The sequence below is a fragment of the Zootoca vivipara genome, chromosome 2, assembly GCF_963506605.1.
Source record: "Zootoca vivipara chromosome 2, rZooViv1.1, whole genome shotgun sequence".
NCBI classification, from domain to species: Eukaryota; Metazoa; Chordata; class Lepidosauria; order Squamata; family Lacertidae; genus Zootoca; species Zootoca vivipara.
Window position 1 is genome coordinate 15,542,043 of NC_083277.1, and position 21,082 is coordinate 15,563,124.

General features: G+C 47.9%; 1 protein-coding gene across 1 annotated transcript in view; it reads right to left on the minus strand.

Annotated features, from left to right (window-relative positions):
* Positions 1-20,775, minus strand: part of LOC118081057 (C-type lectin domain family 2 member D) — a 73,508-nt gene extending 52,733 nt beyond the window's left edge. Inside the window, exon 1 of the mRNA XM_060271194.1 lies at positions 20,449-20,775. The gene's annotated coding sequence lies outside the window, so the exon portion shown is untranslated. The remainder of the gene's footprint in view (positions 1-20,448) is intronic.
* Between the last annotated feature and the right edge of the window lie 307 nt (positions 20,776-21,082).

Genomic DNA, 21,082 nt, shown 5'->3' on the forward strand with positions numbered 1-21,082 from the left:
TGCCTTTACCGGATATACCCCTTAAATGCTGCTGAGCGCCAGCGGCCCAATGCCTTTATGCACTCCGGGGGAAGCCCACTTGCCGCCGCTGTAGTGGCTGCCCCTATGTGGAAGGAATGACCGGAGTAGTGGGCAGGGTCGCCCCCACAGGCCTGGATGGCCTTCCACAGGACCGCGGTGAACTGCGTGCGTGTCAGGGGGCGGCCTGTGGAGTGTATTAGCAGGGGGCCTGGCCCGTGCGGGCGCACCTTGATATATTTCTGTATGTCCGATACCGGACAGGGCCCACCTCCTGTGGAGCGTGTCAGGGTAAGGGTGGCACCTTTACCCAGCTGGTCAGTTTTAGAGGCCCTTATTCTAAGAAGCACCCTGTGGCCATCTAGGCTGACGTCCCTCAAGGTCAGCCCCTTGAGTTGGGATGATTTTTTGTCGCAGACGCATTCCCCCAGCCTAAGGGCACCGAAATATGCCAGAGAGAAGGCTGCCCTGAAAAGCCTAACCTCGTGCTTGGACCAGCATATACGAGGGAGCACATCCCAGATCTGACTGAGGGTCTCTAAGGTGATTGGCCTTCTCCTATCGGGACTGGGAGGGTGTGTGCGGTGCCATCCTGCTATCAGTTTCCTAACTCGGAAAGTGTCACATGGATCAGGGTGCTGCGAGCAGTTACAGAAATAGGAGATTGCAGCCTTGTGGATCCGAATTGTTTTGATGGCCATGCCTCCCCTCTTGAGGTGCACTAAATATTTCAAAACCTCAGACTCCCTGGGCGCGTGACTGAGCCGCGGATCACACTTAGCTCTGAACTGCTCAAACTGTGACCAGGCTCTGGTATAGGACTGCAGCGTTGATGGAGCAAGGGCACTCAGTATCCCTGACATCACTTCGGCTCTCCAACCTTCCACAGCTCCCCCGGAAATGTCTCTGGGAGCTGATCGGCCTCGGGCGCTAGTTCTCGGAAGCACTCCATCTGAAAACGAGACAAAGCATCCGCAATCTCATTATTAAGGCCTGGAATAAACCTGGCTGAAAAGGAGATGTTACCTCTGAGGCAATCCAACACGAAGAGATGCAGTATACGAATCACCCTGTCAGATTTTGCGGACTGCTTTGCAATGATCCGGACCACAGCCTGGTTGTCCGACCAGAAGCAGACCCTGGTGTCCTTGAGGTGGGCCCCCCAAATGCGAAGGGCTACTAGGATAGGGAAGAACTCAAGAAATGTTAAATCATGCGTGATACCTGCTGCATGCCATGACGCTGGCCATGGTTGCGCACACCAGTGGCCTCTGAAGTAGACGCCGAAGCCACAGCGACCCGATGCGTCCGAATGTATCTGGAACTCCTCCTTTGGCTGCAGCCAAGATTGCCAGAATGACACCCCGTTATAACATTTCAGGAAGGTCAGCCATGTGTTTAGATTCTCCTTTATCACTTTTGTGAGCCTAATGTGGTGATGCTGGGCCCTGCCGCCTGCCAGGAGGCGATTTAAGCGGGCACAGAAGGCACGGCCAGGTGCAATGACCCTGCATGCAAAATTAAGGTGCCCTAAAAGTACCTGTACCTCCCTTACTGTTGTCTTTTCTTTGAGGAGCATAGCGCTAATCATTTCCCTTAGGGTCTGGAGCTTGGCCTGCGGCAGTCGGGAAGTTTGGTTAATGGAGTCTAATTCAATGCCCAGATATGATATGACCGTAGTCGGGCCCTCCGTCTTGTCGGCTGCCAGCGGGATGCCGAACTCGGCTGCCAGCTGTTCGAAGCAGGCCAATGCTCTGGCGCATGCGTCCGACCCAGCAGGGCGGACAATAAAGTAGTCATCCAAATAATGCGAGATGCAATGGGAACCTGACCTCTGTTTCATGGCCCATTCAACGAATGTGCTGAATGTTTCAAAGGCGGCACACGCTATGGAGCATCCCATGGGCATGGCTTTGTCAAAGTACCACATGTCCTGGAATTTGAAACCTAGGAACCTGAAATCATGTGGGTGCACCGGAAGCAGTCGGAAAGCCGATTCAATGTCACATTTTGCCATGAGTGCACCTGGGCCGCATTCCCTCACCAACTTGATAGCATGGTCGAGGGACGCGTAATGCACGGAACATTGCTCACGTGGAATGGCATCATTCACCGAGCCTCCTTTCGGGTAGGATAGATTATGTATCAAGCGGAACTCACCAGGGACCTTCTTGGGGACGATGCCCAGAGGTGATACTATAAGGTTAGGAAATGGAGGCTCGGTGAATGGGCCTGCCACACGGCCCAGCTGGCGTTCCTTGCCAATTTTCCGTTCTGCGATGTGTGGCATCTCACGTACTGATTTCTGATTGGGTGCAACTGAGCATGAAGGCGTGCCTTGCACAGGTATTCTAAAGCCATCTCTAAAGCCCTCCTCAATGTATTCTGCTGCCTCTCTGTTGGGGTATTCACGCAGGAATGGCAGCATGGCTGGAAGAGAGATAGGGGAGGGGGCTAGGGAAAAGATATGGTTATTTGCAGGAAGAGTCCCTTGCAGGCTGAGATCCAGAGGAACCGGATGATGCTCCAGCCCCATGTCTCGCCTGGGATGCGCCTGAGCCCGGGCCACGCGGGCCACGAAAGGGCCGCTTCCCCTTGTAGCATTTACTGATAGGGTGGGTACCAGCACAGCGCTCACATTCATGGGCATAACGACATTTTTCCCTGAAGCAGGCCCCATTGTTAAATTCCCAGCAGGTTCTCTTTGTAGCCTTAGCAACCTGCTTCTGCTGCCTATCGTACCCTGGCTGTTTCTCAAAGTATGGGGTGACAAGCTCTGACCACGCCTTGCTTTCCTGGACGTCCCACCTGAAGGTGGGGTCCTGGGCTGCTCGCTCCCTGAAAGAATGATCATAGGCGAGCGCCGCCTTCTCACCTGCCTTGGCTTCCACGTTCAAGATGATGAGCAGGTAATTGTACAGGTGCCAGGCTCTATCAGGATAAGCTGCTGATACTATCCCTGCATAAGTGGTAAATCCCGTGAGCCAGTTGCGGAAGGAACGCTCAATGGTCACCTTTTTATCCTTTCTCCGCTGCTCAGATGACTTATATTTCTGACTAGTGGAAGAGGCCGGGGACAGCAGGGAGAAGAGGTCTACAAATTCCCCATTGAGGATCTTCTCCCTGAGCTTCGAATTGAGGCGTATGCCAGGGGGGTCATCCGTACGCTCAAAGTTGGACTCTCTGATATTACCAGCGGAGTCAATGCCCTCCTCCCCGCATGGGGCGATGGCACCATGTTCACGCCTGTGCCTCCGATTGCGGCGGCGCCAGACCCATTGCGGTAGCCCCGGGGAATGTGGGCCTGTGACCCAATAACCTTTGATGCGCCGCCCATGCCCACTATCACAAGAACTGGACCTACCTGAGGATGTGGAAGATCCAGAGGAATCCCTCTTGCACTTGCGTCCCCTTCTCCTGCATCCATGCCGGCGACTCTCGTGGTGGCATGTCCCGTGTGATCCGTGGCGACATGTCCTGTGCGACTCATGGTGGCATGAACTGCGCGACTCGGGGCTCTTGTCACCCGCACACCTGTCAAAAGATCTGCGGCGGGGGGACCTACCTCTATGTCTGGAGTGCGCGGCCGGCGAAACCGACCGGGCTTCACGGGCTCGGCGGTCAGGCGAACTACTGGTGTACCTTCCCCGGCTATGGTAGGGTGACACCGGACTCTCCCGCGACTCATATCTCCGGAGGCGCCTCCTGAGCCGCGCGATGGTCCGTTCGTTGCTATCCTCCCGCTCCGATCTAGAGCAACTCCCTTCACGGGGTGAGCGTGACGCGGAGGAGCTCTCCCTGCGGGGTGTTTTGGCGGCCGCCTTTTTTCCCACTCGGCCTGCTGCAGCCTGGGATTTTTTAGAACTTGAGGGACCCCCAGCGGCTCTTTTGCCCTTTGGGGCTCTGGGGGGCTTGGTATGTCCTTTCCCAGCAGAGTGACCCTTGCCTTTGGCAGCCGCCTGAGCCTTTACTGGCTTGGGGGGAGCATGCCTCACAGTGCCCCTTCTGGTGACAGGTGGAGAAACCTGGCGCTTAGGGGGCATTATAATAGAATAAAGCAAGCGAATTGATCGAGGGGTAAACCAGGTTAATAGGGAAGATTAAGGGGTAATGCGCAAGCACTGAGTCACAACAAGAATTGCTACCAAAGCTGTAAAAAACAAATGAGGAAGACGTTAAGCACAGTAGTATGCATGTGTGTCTTGTGTGTGATTGGATGCGCATCAACCAGGGAAATGGTGCCGATCTCAGTGGATGCCCCAAATGCCACCACCAAGATGGCCGCCGCAGTGTGGCCACTGACAAGATGGCCCCCACCAAGATGGCCGCCTCCATGAGGCCACCCAAGATGGCCGCCCCCTTTTGCGGAGGCCTCTGGCACGGGCCAAGGCCTCCCTGCTGAGGCCGGGGGCTGACGCTGCATCTGGGAGGCCTCCGGCGCTGGCCGAGGCCTCCTGCCTTGAAGAGAAGAGGTGGGGGGGCCACGCGGAGCGTCAGCGCCCCACCCGCCCCGCGGCCCGGCCGTGCTGGGACCGCCACCATAGCCAGGAGGCCTCCGGCGCGAGCCGCGGCCTCCTGTCCTTTAAAAAAGAGCTGGGGGGGCGCGGGGCGTCGGCATCCCTCCCTCCCATGCGGCCCGGCCGGTCAGGGGCCGCCGCTGCGGCTAGGAGGCCTCCGGCATGCGCCGAGGCCTCCTGCCCCTTTAAAAAGAACTCCGGGGGGGGGAGCGGCCGCGCGGAGCGTCATCGCCCCCCCAACGCAGCCCAGCCGGGCAGGGACTGCCGCTGCGGCCGGGAGGCCTCCGGTGCGAGCCGAAGGCCTCCCGCCCTTCAAAAACACTCAGGAGGGGGGCCGCACGAAGCGTCGGCGTCCCTCCCCCCCACGCGGCCCAGCCGGTCAGGGGCCGTCGCTGCGGCTAGGAGGCCTCCGGCATGAGCCGGGGCCTCCTGCCCTTTAAAAGGAACTCCGGGGGGGCGGCCGCACGGAGCGTCAGCCGGCGCAACAACCGGGGGGGTGGCGAGGCCGCCCGAGCGGCGGTGCTCCCCCGCATGCGGCCCGAGCCGCTAGGAAGCAGCAGGAGGCCTGCGCGGCCTCCCGAGGGGCCACAAACGACCGAGGGGGGGGGTGAGGCCGCCCGAAACGATGGCGCCCCCCCACATGTGGCCCGTGCTGGCGCGAAGCGGCGGGACGCCTCCGAGGCCCCCGCCGCCCCAAAAAGCTGGCTGGGGGTGGCGAGGCCGCCCCAAAATGGCGGCGCCCATCCGCCCCCGCGGATGCTGAGGCCGGGGCCGCCAGCGCAAGCGGGATGTCCCCGGCGCAGGCCGAGGCCTCCTGGCGGCCCTGGAACATGAGGAGAGGCCCCCGCCGCCGTAGCAAGACCTGGGAAGCGGCCGGGTCGCGCCTGCCTCCCCCCAGGGCCGATAGGCCCGAGATTGCATGGGGGGGCGCCCAGGAAACAGCAAGAGGGCCCGCGATGCCCCACCACCTTCCTCCCTTGGGCCGATGGGCCCTACATGCAGTGGGGGGGGGGAGACGGAAGGGACCCTTTGGGTCAGCCAGAGCCACATTATTATTATATATATATATATACATTTTTTATTTTATTTTTTTAAAATCTTGCCCCACATGGGGCTCAAACCCCTAGCCCAGATATCGAGGGTCTTGTACTCCACTGACGGAGCCGTCGTGATCCACAAATTAAATTAAAGTAAATTAAATTAAATTAAATTAAATAATTGGCCCTACACAAAAGGCCAAGCACATGGTAAAGGGGGGCCTACCTCAAACCTGTGGAATCCGGCAGAGTTCCCAAAGGCTAAAAGCTCTGAATCCGTCGGCTGCTTCCCAAGAATGGCTCCTCTTCTTTGTGTGCAGGTAAGCCTACCTGATCCTACCTGGCCAATCCCCCTGGCACGCCCCCTTCGGCCGGATTGGTCGGCTGATGGAGTGGGCGGTGACTCCAGCCTCCAGCCTCAGGTAGGCAGTGCCAGCCTCCAAACTTCCAGATCTGCCCTAGGGTTCCCAAGGGGGGCTGCGCGCGACTGCGCAAAATGCGCCTCCCCTTTATGTTGGGGAAGCGGTCATTGCTTCACTTGGGCTATCCTGCCCTAAGGTGGGCTTGGATCAGGTGACCTTCAAAGGCCCTTCCAACTCATTCTATGTGGATGGACTTAGTTGCCACCTGGATATTGTAATGTGGGATGAAGAGCACTGGCAGACAGACTGCATATGGCAGCAAACTCTGGCTGAAGGAATCTCTTGCGGTTCTTCCTTGTTGCAAAGCAACGTCCTCCCCTTGTGAACCCAGTTTGCATTCATGGCTCTCTGGTTGCAGGCAGAACTGTTGGCTATCTATGTACCCTGTGGGACTTCTGGCATTATACTAATTTTTTAAAAGCAATTTGTCACATGCCCTTTTTGGTCTGACCCCCTATCATTGCTATTCCTGCCACATATTTTGATTTTGATTTTGTTCTGTGAACTGCCCAGAGACCTCCGGGTATAGGGCGGTATAGAATAAAATAAAATAAAAATAAAGAAGTTAAAATCAGAAAGCATAACAGAATGGAAAAGCTCTCAGCGGTTATTTAAAAGCTGGCACAGAAGGTGCTTGCTGGCAGGATTATCACACAGTAAAAGGTAAAGGACCTCTGGACGGTTAGGTGCAGTCATTGGCGACTTTGGGGTTGTGGCGCTCATCTCGCTTTTCAGGCCGTTTGTCCACAGACAGCTTTCGGGGTCATGTGGTCAGCAGGATTAAACCGCTTCTGGCACAATGGGACACCATGACGAGTGCCAGAGCAGTCACGGAAATGCCTTTTACCTTCCCGCCACAGCGGTACCTATTTATCTACTTGCACTGGTGTGCTTTTGAACTGCTTGGTTAGCAGGAGCTGGGACAGAGCAACGGGAGCTCACCTGTCATGGGGGATCGAACTGCCAACCTTCTGATAGTCAAGCCCAAGAGGCTCAGTGGTTTAGGCCACAGCGCCATCCTAGTCACATAGTACTGGGCCAAGGATTCTGAAGTCTCAGTTTCTTGTTTCTGCCAAATGAGCTGTACAAACTCTCCACTACCTTTGCCATTACTACTGGTGCTCCTTGTCAGGGGGTGAGATGCAAAAGCAATTGAATTTAAGCAAAAGAGAAAAACTATGCCACTAGAGATGCATGAAGTCAAGTCAAATTTATTTGTTTAAAACCATTAACGATTGCCAAGCTAGGCAAAAGAGGCCTCTGGTATACAAATTAGCTGGGAAAATATAGCACAGAGGAAAAAGGAAATGTGACATGACAGTATCAGAAATGGTCCCCATCACGACCACTATCCCTTTTTTCACCAATGGCCGACCAGTTGCCCACGGGAAGCATGCGAGCAGGACAGGTGCAACTCCCCTCCAGACAGAACAAGAAATATATATCTTAGCCATAGGCTACATTGCAGGAGGGGAATTTTGGGATGAACAAAGGGAAGCAACCTGACATTAAATCCAGGTGGTTATTATTATTTTATTATTAATTATTTGTTTTTTGTTTTTAAATTCTGCCCTTCTTCTTTAAAGAACCCTGGGTAGTAAACAAAAAGGTTTTATAACAGTTAATACATTCTAAAAACAATTCCAGTCTTCCATCCAGCGGGTGGCGCTGTGGTCTAAACCACTGAGCCTCTTGCGCTTGCCGATCAGGAGATCGGCAGTTTGAATCTCCGCGACAGGGTGAGCTCCCTTTGCTTGGTCCCAGCTCCTGCCGACCTAGCAGTTCAAAAGCACGCCAGAAAGTGCAAGTACATAAATACCGTACAGCTCCAGCGACAAGGTAAATGGCGTTTCCGTCCGCTGCCTGGTTCGACAGAAGCGGCTTAGTCATGCTGGCCACATGACCCAGAAGCTGCGAACAAATGCCGGCTCCCTTGGCCTGTCAAGCGAAATGAGCGCCACAACCCCAGAGTCGTTCGTGACTGGACTTAACTGTCAGGGGTCCTTTACCTTTTAGCAGTTTGTGACCGACTCTGGGGTTGCGGCGTTCATCTCACTTTATTGGCCGAGGGAGCCGGTGTACAGCTTCCGGGTCATGTGGCCAGCATGACAAAGCCGCTTCTGGCAAACCAGAGCAGTGCACGGAAACGCCATTTACCTTCTCACCGGAGCGGTACCTATTTGCCTACTTGAACTTTGACATGCTTTCGAACTGCTAGGTTGTATCTGAAAAGAACAGTTATATATTACAATTATTGTTTGTTGTTGTTTAGTCGTGTCCGACTCTTCGTGACCCCATGGACCAGAGCATTTTTGTTATTTAAACTATAAATATCGTGCAATTATGGTTTGTTTCTCGAAGTGACACACCACCCGAGTTATGCTTGGTTTTTTGGCGAATTTTGACACACCAAGCTCAAAAGGTTGCCCATCACTGAACTAGAGCATGCACCAATCTGGTGAGACATCTGTGGCGGAATAGGGCCTGATGATGATTCCAGTTCATCATGGGTTAATCTATCACTCCCATTATAGGCAGGTGTTCCCTGGGAGGCGGAGCTAGATGGCATTCTAAATGGAGGGGAAACAACCGTTGAAAGGCAGTTGGGGGTTGGCAGTTGGGAGTAGAATGTTAGAGAGGGATGCAGGAGCTGCATTAACAAGTCTGTGTTATATAAAAAGAAGATATGTGCTTTTAAGAACCAGAGCAATCCATGTTTACAAGTTAAATAATAAAGTTAAATGTGCTTAAACGTTCACTGACTCGGCAGTGTCTCAGTACCTTCAGAGGTGTGACAAAGAGGCGAGAACAAAGCTTTATTTGGTGGCAGCGCCGTGATCCGAGTTCAAAGCTCACGCGCCTAGTTTGATTTGATTTTGTCAGGAATTTCCTGTGAGGAAAATGACACACGTAAGAAAACCCAGAGAGGCAAAAGGAGATGAAAGAGCAGATGGGTTGGAGGAAAAGGAAAACTCTAGTTCAGAACTGGAGATTTTGAAGATTAAGTTGGATACTTGGATTAATCGAATGCACTAGTTTTATGGATTAATCGAATACTATGAACTAAGAGTTTAAACAAATGAAATCATAAAGAAATATACATGTTCTCCAGTTAAATAAAGCTTTCATCTATGTTGTGTTAAATTGGATGTTCCTCCTTATTCCAGCAACGCGTCTAAACTCAAAAGGGTGGTGACTGAAGAGTGGAAATAAAACTAAGCCTGGGGAGCAGGTGGAGAGTTTGCATCTCAAAGTCACACACAGAGGAGGCAAGTAGAGGGAAAAGTAGCTAGAGAGTGCTGAGGCAAACAGCTGTTGAGGTGAACCTGAGTTGAGAGGGAAACCTTACTGAGGGCACAAGATTGTTCCTATAATATTTGCCTGGAGTTTTTAAGGATACAGAGCCACATTATTTGGAAAGCTGGAATTGTACTCTATGTACTAGCAAACCCATATATAAACAGGGAGTTTATTTGGGAGAAAGAAGGAATAGGGGTTTGTGTGATCCTCAACTGAATTCCTTCAGCACATTGTTAGTAATAGAGAAGTGAGGTTTGTCACAACATCTAGCTGATGTCCAGCCTCTTTAAGAAGCTAGAGCTCCACAGTAAAGCAAGGAGCCTCCTGGACTCCCCCTGGCCAGAGAGGTGATTAGGCATGACTATATATTTTACTGAATTACGTTGTATACATTGCAGCAGCCTTTGGCTATATGCAATAAACTTGATATCGATACCGATAAGGCATGATGGTATTGATGGTGCTTTCTATCTCAGCATTACACAGTGAAACTAGAAGTTCAACGGGAGCACATGGAAAGTCCCACAGAACATTCAGAAATGCCCGAGAAATTAATCAGATTATGAGTGTGGAACTAGCTAACCCAACCCCTGCATTCACCCCCAATCCAAACCTCAGCAGGCAAAAGGGTATGACAAAAGGGTAATAATATTCACACAAACACCTATCCAGGAGATCATTTCTAACATCCTCTGTAGTGAACACCAGATCTAGGGGGATAACCTGCATTCTGTGCTGGGTGGATGACGCATTGAGATAGTGCCTTGGTTGTCATGACTGCCATGAAGTCCAGAGCTGGCCTAGCCAAGGTGGCTTTAACATGGACACTGAAGTCCCCCAGAACTAATGTTCTTGGCTTTTCCAACACCATGCCAGGGACCGCCTCTGGCAGCCCAGGGAGGCAGTAGCAGAGGAACCCTCTCCGGCACCTGGGACGGACACTGAGGGGCTGAGCGAACTGCCTGGTGACGCATGCACAACATCCGTACCAAGTGCACATGTGTGGCATCCTGTATGGATGGCGCACGAGAGCAGCAGCCTCTACGGTCGCCATGCGAGAGGCAGCCCGTACAGACGGCGTGCAAGCGGCGCCCATACTGACTGTGTGCGCCCTCGGCCACTCTACAGCGGGGGGGGGGGGCAGGGGCCATCTTGTCATCCCCCCCAAGAGTGGAACCTGGGGTTGATCACCCCCACCCCCACTTTGTAAGCCCCTGCAGGGAGGTAGTTGAGCTGTGGCATGGATGGTATACCAATGAGATCCCAGTCCTGTGTTTGCCTCCCAGCACCAAGTACAAACCCTCACATCCAACTCCCAGCTGGTTTACAGCTGGTCCTAGATGGGGTGACCCCCACCCTCCACAGAAAGATCAGGTCCACAGCTTGGGAGTTCTTTTAGACTCTGCGTTTATTGTGGGAGTCAAGGCCCAAGTCATCTGAAAGACCCCTTCCGCCCATATTGTCCTGTCTGCTCTCAAAGATCTACACAGAGACCATTCTTGTTTTCCTGCCACCAAAGATAGTGAGATTGGTGGGAAGAAGAGGGCTGTTTTTTTCTGCACAGCTCTGGAATGCCTCACCTGTTGATGTTGGCAAAGTCCATCACATTCAAAATATTTCAGCAACCTGTGAAAACTTTTTCAGGTGGCTTTTAGATAGGCAACATTATTCAGATGTGGGGGCCTTTTACTTCTGGGGGTTTTTTTTGTCAAGTTTCCGTCTCACTATGACTTAGTTCTCCCTTTCGCTATTTCTGATTGTGGGTGACCAAAATAAGAAACCACCAACGCTTATAGGAGCTCCAATGTCAAGAGATATAACAGGCTCATCTAGAAACCTTTTAATTTTCACAGCTCATATATGAAGACAACCACATATGTCTCTATATGACTGGTCAAAGAAGCAGAGAAGTATAAGCATAAGCAACATGTGAAAACTCACGCCTAGTGTGGGAGTCCTGGTATTTTTTTTACAGACTAAACCAAAAGACAGATTGACAAAGGTCTCCACTGCCCTTAATCCTTGGGGCAGCCCCTCTTTTTAATTCTTGTCCCTCACTTTTCTTTTCTTTTTAAACTGTCCCTGTTTTACATTTGTGATTTTTTAAAATGACATCATTTAAAAGCAATGTTAGCTTAGAACAGTGTTTCCCAACCTTGTGCCTCCAGCTGTTTTCGGACTACAATTCCCATCATTCCTGACCACTGGTCTTGCTAGCTAGGGATGATGGGAGTTGTAGTCCCAAAACATCTGGAGGCACAAGGTTGGGAAACACTGGCTTAGAGGATGACTTACGAAGAAGTTTGACTAACTTGTTAGTTCTTGTCCAACTTCTTGGTGATCCGTCCTCTAAGCCAGGCATCCCCAAACTTCGGCCCTCCAGATGTTTTGGACTACAATTCCTGTTAAGTTGTGGGTAAGCATAGCAGACGACACAGCAATCTCTCCAAAGCAAAGCAGCTCTTTATTTGGAAGCTGGAACAGAACTGAACTGCATTTGCCAAGCTGGCCTGCTTTTATAGAGGCTGGCTCAAACAATGTATCAAACATAATTCAAAGTTCCCTCCTAAAACAACTGTCAAGGACCTGAGGACCTGAGGGAAAACTATATACACTAATACATAACAATTCCCATCATCCCTGACCACTGGTCCTCTTAGCTAAGGATCATGGGAGTTGTAGGCCAAAACATATGGAGGGCCGCAGTTTGGGGATGCCTGCTCTAAGCTAACATTGGTTTTAAAAGATGTCATCAAAACCCCAGTATGGTTCCCCTTTATCACAACACAGCCCAACAAGACAACAACAAGAATCTACTGACAATGTACTGGCTAACCTGATCCAAACACACACACACACACACACACACACACACACACACACCCCACATCTCACTACAGCCAATCAAAGACAACCAACCACACCCTAGGCCACCCCAACCTCTCTCACCACCAAGGAAACACAACAAGCAAATAGTAAGAGAACCCACACAAGTAACACAGATACAAAACCCCACAAATACACTAAGTAAAAGAATAGAAGCATTGCCACCCCACCCCACTCACCATTCCCCCTTCCCCTCTTCCCCCCTCTTTTCTTCCTAACCTAACACTGTATGCAACACTAATGTCTCACAAGAAATGGAACTGATCTGTAGAAATCACAATTTGAAAAAGAGGCAATGCACGCATTTTTGTAAACTAAGAAATCTTTAAGGAAAATATATTAAAAGGCTTTAAAAAAAGATGTCATCAAAAATGGATCACAGAACATTCATTTAAATGGGAATTGTCAGGATGTTCTGCTTTCGAGTAGAACCTTGGCAGAGATACATGCCTGGCTGGCATGTTCTCTCCCTCCTGGTAGATCGTTTGGGACCTTCACAAGCTTTCTCCAGCCCGAACATCACAGCGACTGATGCCAACTGACATCAGCACACTTCACGAATCCGCAGAGGTTTGCGCAGTTGCGTAACAGAACTCAGCACAGCATTTGGCTAATCTACTTTATTTACATATAAACACACACAGAGCACTGCAACATGGCTCCCCCTCTCTCTACTTGTAGCATCAGGCAGCAAAGAGAATGAACAAACGACAATAGTTCCATTTCAGGAACACAGTAAGACAAACATCCTGTCTACGTCACTTCCCATTCCTGTGGAAAGTAAACACGTATACAGTGGTACCTCGGGTTATAGATGCTTCAGGTTACAGACTCCGCTAACCCAGAAATAGTACCTCGGGTTAAGATCTTTACTTCAGGATGAGAACAGAAATTGTGCGGCGGCTTGAGCGGGAGGCCCCATTAGCTAAAGTGGTGTCTCAGGTTAAGAACAGTTTCAGGTTAAGAACGGACCTCTAGAACAAATTAAGTTCTTAACCCGAGGTACCACTGTACAGTCATATGATAGACAACAAACCCATGACTGCACACGGGGAATGAATCTCCAACAGGAATTAGACAAATTCGTAGAGGATATAGCTGCAGTGCTTAAAACATGTTTTGATATTTGTTTTTCGTTTTTTTACAGTTCATCAAGCCACGTTGGTGGCTATTACTGCTGTGAGAGAGAATTCCACAATTTGACCATGCCCCATGTGATTTCTTTGGGATTTCTTGAATCTTACAACATTGAGTTTCATTGGATGGCCCCAGTTTTACAAGGAGGGTGGAAAATCTCCCCACTTTCTTCACTCTTTGCCTAATCTTCTACACCTTAATCACACACCCTCCTTACTTGGCTTCCCCCCCCCCCCAACATTTTTTTTTAACTCCCCAATGTTTTAGTGTTTCCTCACACGGCAGTTGCTCCATTCCCTTAATCATTTTGGGAAAAGGACTACTGTACAGATTATGTGTGGTGTGGGACAAAGGAGATGAGCTGCAAGAAGATTGTTACATGCAGATGGAAGGAGAAGAAGTTTTATTTTATGTTAGGTAAAGGGACCCCTGACCATTAGGTCCAGTCGTGACCGACTCTGGGGTTGCGGCGCTCATCTTGTGTTATTGGCCAAGGGAGCCGGTGTACAGCTTCCAGGTCATGTGGCCAGCATAACAAAGTTGCTTCTGGCGAACCAGAGCAGCACACGGAAATGCCGTTTACCTTCCCGCTGGAGCGGCACCTATTTATCTACTTGCACTTTGATGTGCCTTCGAACTGCTGGGTTGGCAGGAGCTGGGACTGAGCAATGGGAGCTCACCCTGTCGCGGGGATTCGAACCGCTGACCTTCTGATTGGCAAGCCCTAGGCTCTGTGGTTTAACCCACAGCGCAACCAGCTATTTTATGTTAGCTAATGTTAATTAAAGATTTAGCAGGGATTGACAATCTGATAAATAACCTCCCTTGTTGAAATTGGAAATGTTAACTTAATATACATGGAGGAATCAATTGATGGAAAAGGAATTACGTTAAAAAGCAAATATATTGCAAAGTAAAGTAAAGTAATAACGTCTGTAATCTTTGAAGATAAACTAGAAATAATTGGGGAATATGATGCAACACTAAGGAGAACCGTTGACACATCCAGGAAGGCATGCAGGAAGTCAGATTGGGGGGAAATGACATCTGAAGGCAGCCCTTAGGAAGGGCATGCAGGACATCCAGGAAGGCATGCAGGAAGTCAGATTGGGGGGAAATGACATCTGAAGGCAGCCCTGTTTAAGGAAGTTTTAAATGACTGATGTTTTAATGTATTTTTAATTTCTTGTTGGAAGCCGCCCAGAGTGGCTGGGGAAACCCAGCCAGATGGGTGGGGTATAAGTAATAAATTATTATTTATTATTATGTAGAGACCAATTTTTTTTTGCAAAAAACCCACAATTTTTTAAGGCTCTTTTCTGATTTTTTTCCTAGATGTATAACACCCCTTTTTAGAGGAGGCATCCAGAATTGTTCCAAGTGCACTTGCAACACAGATTTGTACAACTTAGTATATAGACCAGGAGTAGTCAACCTTTTTATATCTACCACCCACTAATGCATCTTTCTTGGTGGTAAAATTTCCTTACCGCCCACCAGTGCTCAATGGAAGGAAGATTCAGCTTGTGTCACAGAATCCCCTACCACCCACCTAGAATTCTGAAATGCCCATTAGTGGTAGGGGATCAGATTGACAAACCCTGAAAGAGGCAGTTTTATGTTCAGCCCTTTTCCTAATGATCCCTAGCATGGAATTCAATTTTCTCACAGCTTCAGCACACTGGGCCGACATCTTCATCAAACTCTCCACCACAAACCCCCAGTCTAGTTCCTAATGAGTCACCACCAGTTCAGACCTCATCAGCATATTTGTGAAATTAGGATATTTTGCTTTACCTTACACTGAATGAGCATTAAAATGGAAAATGCAGTTCGCCCAGTTTTGGATCTCCACAGAATCCCCTTTTCATCTAACCATCCTGCCAATTTGGTGTCATCAGCAAAGCTGGCTATCTCCCTGCTCACTCCTAACTAAATCAGTTTAAAAAACATGGGTTCCAGGACTAATACTTGGGGGACCTTGGGGCATTGGGAAAGATGGTTAGGTCTTCAGTTTCTGTTTTCTCCCCTCCCACCATAGAATTGCATCCTTAGCCCTTTGCTTAGTCCCACCAACCTCACAGGTACACGTGGTGGGGATGCAGGAGAGGACCTTCTTGGTGTCTGCTCCCACAGCTGGTGCTGTGCTATTATTATTATTATTGTGTGTGTGTGTGTGTGTGTGAAGTGCTGGCTTGCCCCCTCAGAATATTGAGGGGGCCCAGTTCCCTCCTTGAAAATTTCAGGGGGCCCTTGGCCCCTCGCCCAGCCCAATGGTGCCCCTGTGTGTTTGTATAGATGTTGTTGTTGTTGTTTAGTTGTTTAGTCGTGTCCGACTCTTCGTGACCCCATGGACCAGAGCACGCCAGGCACTCCTGTCTTGCACTGCCTCCCGCAGCTTGGTCAAACTCATGTTGGTGGCTTCGAGAACACTGTCCAACCACCTCGTCCTCTCCGATCTTCTCCAATCCTCTGGCCACTGCTGAGTTTTCCAAACTTGCTGGCATATTGAGTGTAGCATCTTTTAAAATTTTAAATAGTTCAGCTGGAATATCATCACTTCCACTGGCCTTGTTATTAGCAGTACTTTCTAGGGCCCATTTGACTTCACTCTCCAGGATGTCTGGCTCAAGGTCAGCAACCACACTACCTGGGGTGTACGAGACCTTCATATCTTTCTGGTATAATTCCTCTGTGTATTCTTGCCACCTCTTCTTGATGTCTTCAGCTTCTGTTAGGTCCTTTCTGTTAGGTGTGTATAGATAGATAGTTTTAATCCTATCAATGATGGCCTTTTCTATGTTTTTTTGCAGTTCTTTTTTTAAAATCTATAAGCCACCTTGAGTCCTGTAACACAGAAAGGTAGGGTTTAAATAAATAAAAAAATTAACAAAAGCATTATTTCTCTTCTTTAAAGGAAAACTTTATTTATATGGCAACTTTAGCAAACACAAGATGAACCTTAAATCATGTGCAGTGTTTAGGAGTTACCCACACGAGAAGTAACTGGCTGTACTCTTGCATAAATACAGTATATTATTCCCTGTATCATATTATAGATTTCAACAGAAATAAGTCATAAAATACAACGGAAAAAGCAGAAGAGTCAGTAGATCAGTTCACACTCTAATCAGTACATGGATCAGGTCCAAACATGTGCTAGTGTCAGTTCTCCAAACATGTGCTAGTGTCAGTTCCACCTGTGTCTGTTCATCAGGTCCACGCAATCCACAAGCAGAGTTGTTACAGTTCCACAGAATCCTTTCACAAAGTCTAAGACAAGGATTTCTAGAATATTAACCTTGTTTCGCCATCCTGGGCTTCATCAGTAGTACAAGTGCTGGGTAATGTAAAATCATACAATGTTGTGATCACATACATTTTCACAGAAAGAATAATATAAACATCATAAACAACTGTACATACCATATGTGATGTAGTAAGATAGTGGATCTATGGCATAGTAGTAGCTGCGATAAACAACAACTGTTACAATGTGGGGTTATATGGACAAGCACAATATTGATTTCAGTTACAGGTGTTGGCAACCCACAGACAGGGCCGGTGCTAGGGTTTTTGGCACCCTAGGCGAGAATACCTTCTGGCGCCCCGCTCCCCGCCAATCATATTTCAAACACAGATGTATAACTCAGTTCAGATGGCACAGTGTTACTGGTGTCATGATAAAAACAGTGGTGTGCTTAAAGCCGGGGGTGCTTCCTCACTTTTATGGTGCTTTTCTGCCATAAAAAGCATACTAATGGAACTGTTGCTAATTGCATAGCTAGCACCAGATCAACGGCAATCTCTTCAGCACACTGTGTCTTTGCAGAAATCTGGGAGCCACGATCGCCGCAGAGCAGCCAGCTTTGCTGATTAGACTGACCACTGAGAGCAAGAAATTATAAGTACTGTACAAAGGGCTTGTGATAGCAGGGTCAGTGACTGCTGGCATTTCAGATCTGCAAAATTTGAAAGTGCTAGTTTCCACTAGTTTTTTGGAGTTTCAACTATTTTTTAATTCATCTGTGAAAATACTATATTTGAAGTGAAACTAATAAAATACCAGAAAAACTGTTAGCATTGTGACTTGTTACAGCCACATAAAGCGTTTTCACCTTCGTGGAGTTCAAGCCAAGATTTATGCATATGTGCAGCAAAAAGGCATTATAAACATTTAAATCATTACATATGTGCAATCTTGGAATACAATCATAATGGTGTCTTTAAAACCAGTGGACGTAAAATCAAATGTTTACAAAGCAAAGAAGGATATATGCCTTTTTTTTAAGGGAAGGTCCACCAACATCTACATTGTGGATATTTTAAAAGAATTGAAAGAATAAAAATTTGCCCGACGCATAAAATATTACAAAAGAGTAATCTCATTTCAAACAAATAATCCTACAAAAGCACAACAATAAATTACATTAAAATTAACCGCTGCCTTTAAAATTAAAGAATGATGCTTTAGGAAAATATGAGCATGATCCAGCCAAACTGAAGGACACTAGCATCTCACTGATTTCAATGAGAGAGAAACACATCAAACAGCATGGAAATCAATGAGGTATGATAATAATAATAATAATAATAATAATAATAATAATAATAATAATAATATATTATTTATACCCTGCCCATCTGGCTGGGTTTCCCCAGCCACTCTGGGCGGCTTCCAACAGAAAAATAAAACACAGTAATCTATTAAACATTAAAAGCCTCCCTGAACAGGGCTGCCTTCAGATGTCTTCTAAAAGTCTGGTAGTTGTTTTGCTCTTTGACATCTGTTGGGAGGGCCCTCTGCCTAGTTCCCTGCAACTTGGCATCTCGCAACGAGGGAACCGCCAGAAGGCCCTCGGTGCTGGACCTCAGTGTCCGGGCAGAATGATGGAAAGTGCAGGACTTTTGTTGGATTGTGTCCCATTTTTACAAAAATCTCCCCTAGCTTAAAAATCAGACGATACTTCATGTATCTTAGATTCCCGCTTGAGGCCTGATCCTGTGGGCCTGCCACCCACCTCCCATAGTCAGCGTGCCCGGGGCTGCAGCTTCGGAGTGGAAAAGAGGGCAGGGGCGAGATTTCCGTGACACCGTGCGGAAGGAGGCGCAGCTCCGCGGAGTCCCTCCCCGAGGAAGCAGCCTGCAAGGGATCCTTCCCCCAGTGAAAAAGAAGGGGTACACTGTTTGAAGGAACAGTTTTCTCTTTGCATAGACAATACTAATAGGTGGAAAGGTTTTGCTATTCAAGCCCAGATTTTCCAGGCGCCCTCGGATGACGGCGCTCTAGGCCATTGCCTAGCTTGCCTGTATGGACACACCGGCCCTGCCCACAGATACAAAACTTCTTTCTTAAAGTGACCCATGTGGCACCGTAGAGGTAAAACCAAATTAATCCATGCTCAGGTGTTCTACATGTACATTAATACAACCTCATGCACAACTGTAATCAATTTCCAGATCTAAAATAATAGCAATTCACAGATACACAATTTACTTCTTAAAGAGACCCATACAAACCACAAAACTGAAATACACTTAGTCCATGTTAAAGTGTTCCACATGTCAACGTTGGTGCACACATAAAAAGCAAGTATAATCAATTTCAGTATTCAGACCTGAGGGGTGTAAGGTATTAAGTAAGAAAATAAACCTAGTTTCTTCCTGCATGAGGATTTTTTTTAGCTTGTTCTACAGGACCCAAATATGTCCAAATTACAAAAAAAGTCAAGTCCTCATCTGAATGAGAGGGGAGCATCTATTACATTATTCCTGATCCTATAATGGTGCTCTGATATTCTTACTTTTATAGGTCTGAGAGTATGACCTACATACAACAATCCACAGGGACATCTAATCACGTAAATTACACGTGGAGTAGCACATGTGGCAAATGCCTGTAAACTGAACTTAAAACCTTCTATATCAGTAAACTCTTTTACCTGTAAAGCATATTTACAGGAGGTACAATGTCCACATCTAAAGAAACCACGTGGAGGACTAGACAACGTGCGTTGTGTGAGTGTGGATTTTAAATCCATATGCACCAATATATCTTTTAATGACTTTGTGCGTCATTTGGCAAAAACGGGGATATTATCAAACCCCAGAATATTTTAAAGAATATGCCAATGATGCCTAATGATTTTCTCAATTTCAAAAGTCATATAGTTGTATTCTAGGGAAGCGTAAATACACGAAGATCTTATATTAACATGTAAACCAAATGTGAGAAGGGTTGACCTCTCTCTTAATTCTGTTAAGAACCGGTCATAACAACTGCCATCCAAAAAACACAATGAAGCCCAGGACGGCAAAACAAGGTTAATATTCTGGAAATCCTTGTCTTAGACTTCGTGTGGGTTTTGAGCATGTTTTATGTAACCAAAGGTTTGATATTGTTTTGGTAAGCGTTTAGCAGAACAGCAGCTGTGTTACAAGAACCGAAAGTACCTCTTCCCATCAGTGGCGCCTTGAGGGTTGGGCATAAAATAAAACAGGGTCAACAGGCTGACGACTAGAAAACGAAACAAATGTGGAAAGGCGAACAAAGGCCTCTCTGTTTATTGATTCAATTCCTTTTTATTGTATTGTATCAGAGCAACCAGCCATCAGACAGTTTCAGGGAACAAAGCCCCGGGATCAGTGCTTTTTTTTTCTGGAGGGATGCAGGGAGACGCATACCCCTAAACATTTTGTGAATCTAAGTTTGGCCTCATTGAGGGGCAGTATTTCAATATGAGTAGGAAAATGAGAGTACCCCTTAAAAAAAATTATAGAAAAAAAGCAGTGCCTGGGATCATTGAGTTTCATATGGGACAACGATCAGGAAAACAAAAAAGGCATATGAGGAAAGAAGGAAATGCAATGCAAATGAATATAATAGAAAAGAAGCTTTGCAAATGTATCCTTTACAGCACCTTTTCAAACCTGCTAACATAGTTTTTGCAAAAGGGACACACCTGCCATGATAGGACAAGGGGTGCATTAATTTCTAGTTGCTGGGCTTCCTTTTGAATTTTAACAATAACAGCAAAACACACGGAAGGCCTGTAGCTCAGTGCTAGGCCCTCTCCAGGGAGAATTGTAAGGTTTGGAGGTTATAATGAAAGTTTCCATTTGCTCCCTTACCTGGTTGGACTCTGTCCCAACGTCTCACCAAAGGTTTAGGTGACAGCTCCCCTTTTATAAAGCAAAGCTCTATTTCCCTCAAGGGAGCAGACCACTTGCTGTTCAGAATCCATCAGGTCAGGAGGAGTTGCAAAAATCACGCAGTAGAAAAATGTCTCTTCCTCTTTTGAAACCAAGAGATGCCAGTTGATGGAAATATCCTTAGAGTGAATTCAGAAGAATAAAGGAGCACAATCCTCGCCTTCACCAGCTTTGCAAACAGACTGCTGCACCCAATTTGGTGCCCAATGTATAAGAAAGTAATGCAATGGCATCGTTTCTCAGAAGAATCACATCGTAGGAGGAGCTGCTTGGAACTTTGGAGACAGAAAAAGTATCAACAGCTGCCATCTAGTGGGAGGTCTGCAGTATTGTGAAAGGAATACACAGAAAGCTGACAATTCACTAGCAGACTAAGAAATTTGGTGTATGACGAACTGCACAGCTTCGGATCAGGATACCTGAAAGATTGTCTCACCCCTTATATACCCAATTGATCACTGTGCTCTTTAGGCAAGGGCCTCCGGCTGATATCATCTTATTAGGAGGTCCGTTCTGCACAATGCAGGAATGGGGTCTTTAGGACTGTGACAGC